Here is a 12962-nt window from a genome sequence, read left to right as displayed (position 1 = left end):
AAATTTAACACGCACAATCTTTCCTTCCCCCAAAATTATCTGAAAGGGAAGAGTTGGCTTACCCTCATATGTAAGATAGTCAAACTGTCCTGCCAAAATCTGTGAGTTTGAATGGGTTAGCTCTTACGTGTATGGCCACATTTACAATGAAAGGTATGATCTATAAAGTGAACACAAGATCTCAACATTGAAGGTCACAGGTACTTGTCCCCCTTCCCTTTACGAAGACTTCTGTACAAGTCACAGAGCATGCCCACCACACTCTTCCATAAAAGTCAGTGGGTCAACTCTTGTCTACAGGCTCGTAAGGTCCATGTATCTAAAAAGTATATCTCTGAATACTGTTAAAGCATTGCATGCAAGATGGCAGCTCACATACTGTAATCATGTACAGAAAACAGAATTAAAAACTCTACCATCAGAAAATCCAAACAGATTAAGAAAAATGTAATACATTTCAGTATATGGTTTTAATATCACTCCTCAACATTGAAAGTGCAACACCAAGAAGAAAAAGTCTTGGAATTATGGAAATCACAGGGTTGATAAACAAGTTAATGATATGCAAATTATAAAAAAATGGAAGCAAAATATTCAAAATATCCAGATTTATTCAAAATCAAGTACGAGCACCACACACACAGAAGTACACGCACTTGCACACCTTGGCATGCTATCAATGAGGTTATTAATGGTTGTGTGCGGAATGTTCTGCCACCTGAATGCACTTGGGCACACAAATCATAATGATCTGCTGCTGGCAACTCCCTTTGCAATTCTTAACCAATGATATCCCAGACGTGCCCCATGGCATGAGCAACATCCGGACTTATGTTTTCCAATTGAAAAAAAAGCTCCTGGGACACGTTAGAGAAATGGCCATACCACTGGTTCCACAATCAAATCAATGTAATAATGAGCTGTTAGTGTACCTGTAATAAAGACTAGAGGGGTTTGGCTACCATACATTATGCCACTCCACACCATAATATCAAGAGCAGGACCGGTGTGATGTTCCCTTCTGAAGGCCTCTTCATGGCGTTGCCTGCAAGGTCTCCAGACCAATCTCCAACTATCATTTGAGGATAGACCTCCATTTCAGCCTCCATTGTTGTCTTGCTGGCAATAAATCACATGTTGATGAGCAGGAAACATTGTGCAATCATCCCACATGACTCAATCCAATTTTGAAAGTTTCCTGTGCTAAATAACTTTCAATCTGGCTCTCCCACATGCCACAGATTAGATGCATGAAAAGTATAATATCTGCATATCCTTGATATGCATAACCTTATGAATTGTCATTATTGTTGTTGCAATTTCATTGTTGAAGAGTGTAAAAATATACAGTAGGTGATAAATTCTCTTTAAAAGTAGGATCTAAACTCCACAATATGGTTACTTACATGTAAAGCTTAATGTGATTAGACATTATGATTGTTGCTTGCTTAGGCAGGGGTAGATAGTTTAGGTGTTTACAAAAATGTACATGAATGGCATGAGCAGTTGTAATAACATTGAGCTACTTCTACAACGGACATAACAGGTAGTGTTGAGCGCGAATATTCGAATATCAAATTTTTTTGGCGAATATCGGCACTAATTCGCGAATATTTCGAATATAGTGCTATAAATTCGATATTTCGAATATTCTTTTTTTTTTTTATTGTTAGATTTTTTTCTTTCCCACTTCCCTAAAGTTGTTCTTACCTGTCCTTTGGATTCCTGGCTTCCTAGCTCCTCCAGTCAGTGCCCGTTGCCGCTTTTGCCGACTTCCGTGCTCATGGAGCGTCCCCATCACCATGGGAACGTCTCCATATACTAGAATGTACTGTCGGATTTGAGAATTACGTTGAAATCGCAATTCGATTATTTCAAGTTATAATAATCGAATTGCGATTACAACTTAACACTGCTATATTCCATATTCGTTAATTCTAGCCTAATATGGAATATAGCAGTGCTAAAGCTGAAATCGCAATTCGATTAATTCAAGTTATAATAATCGAATTGCGATTTCAACTTGGACCTGGTTTTCTATGGTTGGCTTGGTAGAATTAGCGAATATGACGAATGTATCCGTCATATTCCACAAAACGAAGATAACGAAGTATTCTCCATCTTCGATTTAGCAACCTATTCATCAACTTCGTTAATTCTAGCAATCATATAGGAAAGCTTACTATAGAGACAGCTAAGTTTAATTCGCTATGCGATTATATTACTTTGCTTTTTTTTTATAAATAGAATAATTATAATAATTATCAGATATTATAATTATTCTATTTATAAAAAAAAAAAAGCAAAGTAATATAATCGCATAGCGAATTAAAATTGGCTGTCTCTATAGTAAACTTTTCTATATGATTGCTAGAATTAGCGAAGTTGACGAATAGGTAGCAAAAACGAAGATGCAGAATACTTCGTTATCTTCGTTTTGTGGAATATAACGAATATATTCGTCATATTCGCTAATTCTACCAAGCCAACCATAGTAAACCAGGTCCAAGTTGAAAACGCAATGCGATTAATATAACTCAAAGTAATCGCATGGAGATTTCAACTTAGCACTGCTATATTCCATATTAGGCTAGAATTAACGAATATGGAATATAGCATTACTAAGTTAAAATCGCCATGCGATTACTTGAAGTTATATTAATCGCATTGCGATTTTAACTTGGACCTGGTTTACTATGGTTGGCTTGGTAGAATTAGCAAATATGACGAATGTATTCGTCATATTCCACAAAACGAATATGGCGAATGTATTCGTTGTATTCCACAAAAAGAAGATAACGAAGTATTCTGCATCTTCGTTTTAGCTACCTATTCATCAACTTCGCTAATTCTAGCAATCATATAGGAAAGTTTACTATAGAGACAGCTAAGTTTAATTCGCTATGCGATTATATTACTTTGCTTTTTTTAAAATAAATAGAATAATTATAATACCTGATAATTATTATAATTATTCTATTTATAAAAAAAAAAGAAGTCATATAATCGCATAGCGAATTAAACTTAGCTGTCTCTATAGTAAACTTTCCTATATGATTGCTAGAATTAGCAAAGTTGATGAATAGGTAGCTAAAACGAAGATGCAGAATACTTTGTTATCTTCGTTTTGTGGAATACAACGAATACATTCGCCATATTCGTTTTGTGGAATATGACGAATACATTCGTCATATTCGCTAATTCTACCAAGCCAACCATAGTAAACCAGGTCCAAGTTGAAATCGCAATTCGATTATTATAACTTGAATTGATCGAATTTCGATTTCAGCTTAGCACTGCCATATTCCATATTAGGCTAGAATTAACTAATATGGAATATAGCAGTGCTAAGTTGAGATCGAAATTCGATTATTATAACTTGAATTAATTGCATTGCTATTTCAATAGGAGAGTAGCCTTTAAGTTAAAATCGCAATACGCGATTATTTAAATCGCATATTAATCGCGATAACTAGAATGATAATGAATATTCGATTTCGACGAATATAAAACGAATATTCTATAGAATATTCGCAAATTTCGTCGAAATCGAATATGTCACCTGCCGCTCATCACTAATAACAGGCAGGTAATTTTGATCAGCAAGGGTGCCAAGAGTTGGACCCCTGACAATTTGTTATTTGCAATGTGCCCCCCCCCCGGGGTGGATAATGTCTCAGATTTATAGGACTGCCAAGTGGTGTGGTGTGGCCTTAATAGTCTCTGTGTGTGTGTCACGGTGTTCCTACCTGTATATCGTTTATCGCCAGGGCTAGGCTCAAAAGCAATAAAGGGGGGATTTGGAGAAGGGGGAGAATAAGTCGAGTCCAGACTTGGTGAAATTTCAACAGCTTTACTTGAATAAACTTGCATCCAAACAATATTCGGTCTTTCTCTTGGTTCCAGCAGGTTTTGGGGTAAACTGGCAGGCAAACTTGGATATTCTGCTTTATCTCTTGGCTTCTGTCTAATTACTGGACTCTGTAGGAGTTCTGGTATCTGTGGAGAGGGGTGCCTTTGACTGTGGACCCCCTTGCAATACTCCATCTCTTAATCTGTAAGGAGTCATGGTGCTCTCTGAACTGCTTCCCTGGAAGATTCCTGCTGCAGGATGGGGAACCTTCCTTTCACTGCTCCATCTTTACTCCCATGCTTCCAACAATACACTAGCACTAAGAATGACTAAACGCACAATGTAACTCTTACCTTGGTAGGAAGCAGTACTAGCCCACTTCTGCCTAAAAGGAGGAGAATGGAATGGTACGTTCCATTCTATCTAAAGGTCTCTGTTCCATATTTGCTGCCAGAATCTGGTGAACCAGGCACATTACATGAACATACCAGTTTCCTAGCAATATTGTGAATGCACAGTATAGAAGGACCTGGAATAAATACATAAATGACATGGCTTCCTACATTTTTCTGCCATTTTGAGTAGGATATCTTATTTTCTCTTCCAGAGAACCAGACAACTGCACCAAGTAATCATTTACTCCACGACATGGGCAAAGATGTATATGGAGGGTGGGGGTGTCATGTACTGTAATCCTTCAACGATACAATGAAGGCCTGCAAATAGAAGGGTGGCTTCATCCTATAATCCCTTCCCAGCACCAAGGTCTAATCATGCTTTAAACTTCGTCACCTAGATGACAAAAACTAGTAGCTTTCCATATTTTTCCTAAGGCAGTGCACAGTGCCTTAAGGCACCTAGAAAGCGGAGGAGGAACAAGCCCACCTTCCGTAGCACCCATAAGGGCCGAGCCCCTCACACATCATTGGCAGTGGGGTTACCCTTTAAGATGTTGGGACTATTTGTGACTCTACCACTTGGTCCTCCATAAGTAGCAACAACACATGATCCCCAAGACACAGTACATACTGGCTCCTTCCTCTCCCAAAGCTGTGAAGAGAACAGGTTAAGAGCATATGAAAATCATACAATATAATACCTAGCCTTTGTAAAATGACAAAAGGCAAAGTGGGACCATTAGTACTTTTGAGTCCTCAGAGGCAGTCTATATGAGCAAGGAAGCAAGGGTCGTTAACTATCTAGCTAACAGGGCATTATTTTTACCAAAAAGTCCATTGAAAAGTGCATAAGAATCACATTGTTGTACCCGTAAAAAGAGTCCATACAATGGGCTAAAGTGCTCGAACTAGCAAACAGGCCAACAAGTTCTCAACCTTCAGACTCAGTCCATGCAGTTGCTCCGATTGACCATTATTTTTTCTGATGGCAGATCAGGAACCACTTAGAGGAGGAACCTGAAATCTCACCCCTCACTGCTCGAACTACTGAAGCTTATAAGGGGTCTCTCCTGCCACGGTGCAGCTACATGTGGACGTTTTCACCTGGGAGCCTAGATGGGTGGTGGAGGTAGGCCTGGTATCAAGACCTCCAGGTTCAGGCAAGTCAGGGTTACAGAGATGCCGGGTGGGGAAGTAGAAGCTCCGGTTACCCTCACTGGTACAGTGGACACTCACAGTCCACCAGGTGCCCACTTCTCCAGGGCAGCCTGGATATCGGCAAGGACCTCCTGAATTTCAGGCTCATTGTCCCATATCATTTTTCCCCAGTTGGGTTGTGGCTGAAGCGCCATCTTGTTTAGCTCACTGTGGCTGGAAATGGCTGGTAATGGGGGAGGATCCTGGTGGGCAGAGTCTTTACTTCCAAGCACTGGTTGGGTCAAAACAACATATGCCAGTCATGGCCAAGATGGCCGATTAACCCATCTTGAGCTGGCACGCACCCTCTGGCAGAGTTTCACTGGAGATAACAGCAATAAAGTAATTTTTTCAGGGGGTCTGCAAGTTTTATAGGCATTCAATAGGGAGAAATCACAAAAATAACATCCTGTTCGTGACGCCAAAAATGCAACATGACGCCCCCTTAGGGCCGAATGTGTCCTGGATTTATAGGAATGCCAAGTGGTGTGGTGCGACCGTAATATTCTCTGTGTGTGTCACAGTGCTCCTACTGTCACAGGTTAAGGGGAAGGGAAAACACCAAATACACACCACAACAAATAGACAACAATCTAGGCCTCAAAAGCTAAGGAAGGAGGATAGTGACCTCCTAGTAATCCCTAGGCCTTTCCCTAACTCCTGCCAGTATGAGCAGATCCAGTTTTAAGCCCTGCTAAAACTGACGAGCCCTAGGAAAGGTAGCAGGGGATGAGACAGCTGGTTCCCTCCAGAATGAAGAAACCTGTGTCTCCCTGAGGCCTGGAAACAACACACACCAGATAATAAGAAACAGCAAAGGCAACAAGTACTTAGCTTAGAGATGTATGGAGAAGCAGGAGATCCAAGACAAACCAGTACTAGCAACTCCAAGCAGAAACTATCAACCGCATGATCAGCAGTGTGAGGCCGATCTAAATAGAGCCTCATCACTGATAACGAGCGGCACCTGAGGAGAGGGGAGATCCTGCCAAACAACAACAAACATAGAGGAAAACAGAGAGACCTGTCAGATGTGCAGCAAGTCTATCCAATCTTTTCACCTCTCTCAGAGGAGGGACCGTGACACCTACCTGGATACCATCGATCCCCAGAGCTAGGCTCTAAAGAAATAAAGGGGGGATTTGGAGAAGGATGAGAATAAGTCGAGTCCAGACTTGGTAAAATTTCAACAGCTTTACTTGAATAAACTTGCATCCAGACAATATTCGGTCTTTCTCTTGGTTCCAGCAGGTTTTGGGGTAAACTGGCAGGTTAACTTGCATATTCTGCTTTATGTCTCTGTTGTACTAAACTCGGCTTCTATCTGATTACTGGACTACTGTAAGGAGTCATGGTGCTCTATGAACTGCTTCCCTAGGAGACTCCTGTTGCCGGAGGGGAACCTCCCCCTCACTACTCCATCTTTACTTGTCTGCTTCCAACACTAGACTAGCACTAAGAATGACTAAACACTTCATGCAACCTTTTCCTTGGTAGGAATCTAGGACTAGCCCACATCTGCTCAAAAGGGGAAGAATGTAATGGTAAGTTCCGTTCTATCTAAAAGTCTCACTGCGATATCCACTGCCACCTCCTGGTGAACCAGACACATTACATGAACATAGCAATGTTATGAATGCACAGTATAGGAGGACCTGGAGTGAATACATAGATGACATTAGTGCTTAGCCATCAGAGCAGTAGCAGGGTGTAGGAATGGTAGTTCCACTCTGGAGTGCTATATACAGATGACCTATCCTGAGGATAGATCATCAATATTAACCCACTGCACAACTCCTTTAAACTATGCTTGTGTGGGGGGCGTGGCTTGGCTTTCATGCAGCACAGAAGCTGAAAACCAGAGCTCCGGCTATATAGCTGCCCAAACAACTAATTAAAGCTATTTAGAGAGAAAAATCAGACGCAGGAATAAATCCGAGGACAGAGAAGAAGACTGGGGTCCTTTTGTGAAAAGCTTGAGACGCTCACAACCATATAAACAGATAAAGAAAGACCCGATTAGTCACAAGCGGGAAGAAGGAGAAAAAGGCGCGAACAGCCGCTGCAGAGAGAGACACGCAGCAGACTTATACACGGCATACTCACATCAAACCGGAGGTGGATGAAACCAAAAGACATACAACTCCAGTGTCACAGAGGAGCCAAACGGACGGAGCGGCGACACGACAGCCTCCAGAAACAACTAAAGAGGTAAAAAAAATAAAGGGGAGAAAACAGAGCTTGACCTGATGCATTGCGATCGCTGGGCCCGATCCACTCGCTAGAATAGAAGGGAGGTGACAGAGAGCTGCGAGTCTCAGGCAGGCAGATAAGCCCACTACACCAGAGACCTACCTTTACCTGACAGCCAAAGCTTTCATAAAAAGACTGCTGGTGGTAGTGTAGTGAGAAAGGAGCGGTCAGAGTAAAAGCTAGAAGGAACGCTTATAGACCGCAGAAATCCTGCCCAGCCCTTAAAGGAATTGCCATAGTCGCAGCAGACTAGAAAGAAATTACATGGCAAAAGATTAAAACCTTCTGCAACCGAGACACCAGTTCCACCAGCTAAATTACTTGCTCACCTCCATACCTCCCCCCCTTCTTTTTCAAAGACGCTAATAGACATTTAACCATACTCTGGAGATAAAGAAGATTGACAACGCAGACAAGAAAAGGATAAAGCTGTAAAGCCTGAAAAAAAATAAATAAATAAAAAATAATAATAAAAAAACTCAAGACGGCATAACACAAGAAGGGTCGCAAAACTCTGATATATTATCAACTTGAACCGTACTATGCACCAATATAAACATAGTCATCCATACCAAACGAGAAGACTAAGTAATTTTGATCAACAAAACTTCCTTTCAAGAACACCGACATATACCCCCTTTTATGAGCATACGCCAGCCGACAAAATGTACAGCTCACAAAAAAAACAAAACAAGTGGACCAAAAGGAAAGACAAATAAATCTATCAACAACAGACTGTCAATAATAGACAACCCAGAAGATATTATAGATGAAGGAAATCACTCAGATAACTCATCTGACATCTCAAGTCCACTCAAACAAAAAGCAAGAACAGATATAAAAAATGACACAACGGGTAAAAAAGAACCCTCCACCACTTTGGAGGATGTCACATCAGAAGCAAAGTCTGATACAGACTTAAACTCTATCACAGCCACAGACAAAACCGCCTCCGAGTCCTTTATAAAAGAAACAATACTACTACTCCACAAATCTTTCACTAAAGAAATTAACAACGCTATCTCAACAACAAATGTTAAATTAGGAAAAGTAGAATCAAGAGTCTCCCACATCGAGTCCAAGATGGATCAAATTTGCAAGTCGCATAATGATATCGCTGACGTCACAAACGATAATTCTGACGACATTGAAAGGTTACAAATGAAATTAGCAGACTTAGAAGACCGAAATAGGAGGAATAACTTAAAGTTCAGAGGGATTCCAGAAAGTATTCAACCAGCAGAACTTACAACTTACTTGCAGAGACTGATCGCAACAGTACTCACAGATTGTTCCAAACATGACTTGGAAATAGATAGAGCTCATCGTTTACCCAAACCAAGAGGGATGGATCCCTCAATACCAAGAGACACCATCGCTAGAATTCACTTCTTTAGAATTAAAGAACAGTTTACCCAAGAATTCAGGAAAACCAAAACTTTGCCAGAAGAGTTTAAAAACATTCAAGTATACACCGACCTCTCCCAATTTACCATACAAAGCAGGAAGAAATTTCAAGCTATCACCAACACACTTCGCTACCACAATATACCCTACAGATGGGGCTTTCCGGTCAAATTGCTAATACAAGATGGAGGAACCACAAAAGTAGTATCTACAGTAGAGCAAGGCCTCGATCTACTACAAAGATGGGATATAGCAATAGAAGACACAGGGAATCCCTCCAGAGGACCACAAAAGAGAGACAGATCGCGTCAAGAAAATCCACGCTGAAGAAACAATCCCAAAAGAATAAGAACTCTCATAATACATTGATCAATAGATCTCTAAATGCCAATAAGGGCAGAATAGCCAAAGAGTATACATTTACCAAGCATACTTTGTTGAAAAGTTCTTTCTTTCACTTCCTTTGTGTTATACAATTAACCCCAAATTGTGTAGCGAATAGCTACTCTAAGTCTTTATTCTATTCGTACTAATAGAAACACTTTGAAACACCGGTGAAGATCCGGTGATAAAATTACAGTACTAATTTACAGTGTTGTTATAACTGTTATTGTTTTATCCTCGAGTCTTTTTTTTTTGTTTGTTTTTCTTTTTGGCCAGTCCTTGACACTACTTTTAACTATTATATGTTCTCTCTCTCTTGTCTGCACATATATATATAGCTATTGACTTGACTTCCATAGGTGCAATAATAAAGAACTACTAACACTGAGTAATTGAAGATATAGGACTTGAACAAGGCACAAGCAACTATAACAGTACTAGAGACGGGGGACATTCCGACTTCTACAGGGTAAGACCAGACGATACACACTTATCACACAACTGGATCTCTCGGCTGCCTGAGTAAGGAAGCCGAGAAATCAAGATGTCACTACATTTCCTAAGCTACAACGTAAGAGGCTTAAACAGTCCACATAAACGCTCATTCTTAAAACACGATATACAAAAATTTAAGCCTGATATTGTTTTCCTTCAGGAAACACATTTTAAAAAGGATACTCACCCCCAAATCAAAATACTAGGATACTCTAAAATTTACTACTCAAACACAACTGCAAAAAAAGCAGGAGTAGCTATACTAATCAAAGACACAGTAACCTTCCAGCTCATTGAACACTCTCATAGCCCAGCAGGTAGATACATCATTCTCACATGTATCATTAACAACATCACTTACACACTAGTAAACGCATACGCCCCAAACAATAATCAAATTAGCTTTTTAAATAAGTTGATGAGAAAGGTAAACAAAATACAGAAAGGCACACTGGTGATGGGAGGCGATCTAAACTCTATCAACGATTCCCAGTTAGACACAAATGGTAAAAGAAATAAAAATAGAACTACTATAAACAAATGGCTATCAGATAATGATTTATACGACGTGTGGAGATGCTTCAATGCATCAGAGAGAGACTATACACATTATTCACAATGTCACAATACCTACGCAAGGATTGATATGTTTCTTGTAAAATCCAGAGTACTTAATGAGATAACATCAAGTAAAATAAACAACATAACGTGGTCAGACCACGCACCTATCACCTTAGAAATAAAATCTTCACTTCATCAAAAAAACGCCCCATCATGGAGGAACAACACCTACATTCTCTCTAACCCAGAAACGCAGGAAATAATTAGGCACAACCTAACAGAATTTTTTAGAATAAATCAAGAATCAACAGATGACCCAATTCTATTGTGGAGAACACATAAAGCCTTCTCTAGAGGAATTATTATACAGCAGACAGCCAGATTTAATAAATCACATCAAAAAGATATTACTGACACTCTCCAAAAGCTTGATTCTCTAGAAAAACTACATAAATCCAATAAGTCATACGTCACCTTGCAAGCCCTCACATCTACCAGACTCAAGTTACATGAACTGTTGATCAAAAAGCATATAAAAATGACAAAAAATACTGAAGCAAAATATTACAGAGACTTCAATAAACCTTCTAAGTTAATGGCCAACCACACAAAGACAACTAGAACCCAATTTAGGATAAACCATTTAATCAACGAATCAACGAATGAAAAGATGACCAATCCGATAGAAATTGCTAATCACATCGCACAATATTATAATAAGCTATATAACTTAAAAGAAGATACCTCATTGTCTCACCCTACTCAAACTCAACACAAACAATACTTAAACAATTGTAAATTAAAAAAGGTAAATGGAGATATTAAAGAATCTCTCAGCAAGCCCTTCACTGATCTAGAAATAGCAGCGGCAATTAAGACATCAAAGTTGGGTAAATCTCCGGGACCAGATGGGTTCTCATCGGAGTACTACAAAATATATAGCAATATTTTAACTCCGTACTTAACAAAAACTTTCAACAAAGCCAGTGAAGATGGGGAATTTCCCTCAGAAATGTTGACCGCAAATATTATCACTCTCCCCAAACCAGGAAAGGAGCCCACATGCCCTGGGAACCTTAGGCCTATCTCACTGTTAAACACAGATATTAAGTTATATGCAAAATTAATAGCTCATAGAATGCAAGACATAATACCATCATTAATACACATGGATCAAGTAGGTTTCACCAAACACAGACAACCTTATGATGGATCTAGAAGAGTCATAGATTTAGCTTGTTGGGCTAAAATGAGGAAAACGCCTTCTCTGCTCCTTTCCCTAGACGCAGAGAAGGCGTTTGATAGACTACACTGGGGATATCTAAAATCGGTCCTCAGAGAATTTGACTTTCCGGAAAACTTCATCAAAACCATATTCTCATTATACTCCAGTCCATCAGCCAGGGTTCAGTGTAATGGAATCTTTTCTGACACATTTTCCAGTGGTAACGGAACCCGGCAGGGATGTCCCCTATCGCCAGTATTATTCATATTAGCTATAGAACCTTTGGCCTCAAGTATTAGGAATAATGAAAAGATTGAAGGTATCAAAGTCTCTGACAGGACATATAAAATTAGTATGTTCGCAGACGACATGATTTTAACTCTGACAAACCCAAAACAATCTTTAAGGGAAGTTCAAAATGAATTAAGTAAATTTGGATCAATATCATATCACAAAGTCAATCATAACAAGTCACACATACTGGGGATAAGACTAGATAAAAACATAATAGCCTCAATACAACAAAATTATAACTATATATGGAATCCCAAATCTATAACCTTCCTGGGAGTAGAAATAGCTCCAGATAAACAAACCTTGATAAGAGAAAACTTCCCTAAGTTACTGGCCGAATTACAGCAAGAAATGAACACACTTTCAAACCGAGAGTGGAGCTGGTTTGGAAGACTAGTACTCTATAAAATTCTAGTTTTACCAAAGATCCTCTATAAATTCAGGACAATTCCAATATCACTACCCTGCTCTCTTCTTAAAAAACTACAATCCCAAGCCTCAACCTTTATATGGAAGAACTCAAAACCAAGAATTACAACACACATTCTTAGTAAAAAGATACTAAACGGAGGCATTGCTTTTCCAAACCTAATCGCATATCACAACACCACTCTTATAGCACAATCTATAGATTGGATTAACAACAAAGATGAACCCAAAGCGTGGACACAAATAGAAGCAGATAACCTCCAGACCACTGATTGGTCACAAATTATAGTAAACGCCAACAAATTCACTGAATTACCAAAAATGTGTTTACCCACAACTAGAGCAACACTAGAAGCATGGAACATACACCTTAAAGCTAGCAGAGATCTGCCTAATATGGTTAAACATGACATAAAACTAATATCCCTCAAACATTTCGCAGCATTAAAAAATATCCATACGTGGA

This window comes from Bufo gargarizans, chromosome 4 (assembly GCF_014858855.1).
Source record: "Bufo gargarizans isolate SCDJY-AF-19 chromosome 4, ASM1485885v1, whole genome shotgun sequence".
Taxonomy (NCBI): domain Eukaryota; kingdom Metazoa; phylum Chordata; class Amphibia; order Anura; family Bufonidae; genus Bufo; species Bufo gargarizans.
The sequence above is the reverse complement of the archived record's forward strand: the minus strand, read 5'-3'. Positions refer to the sequence as shown.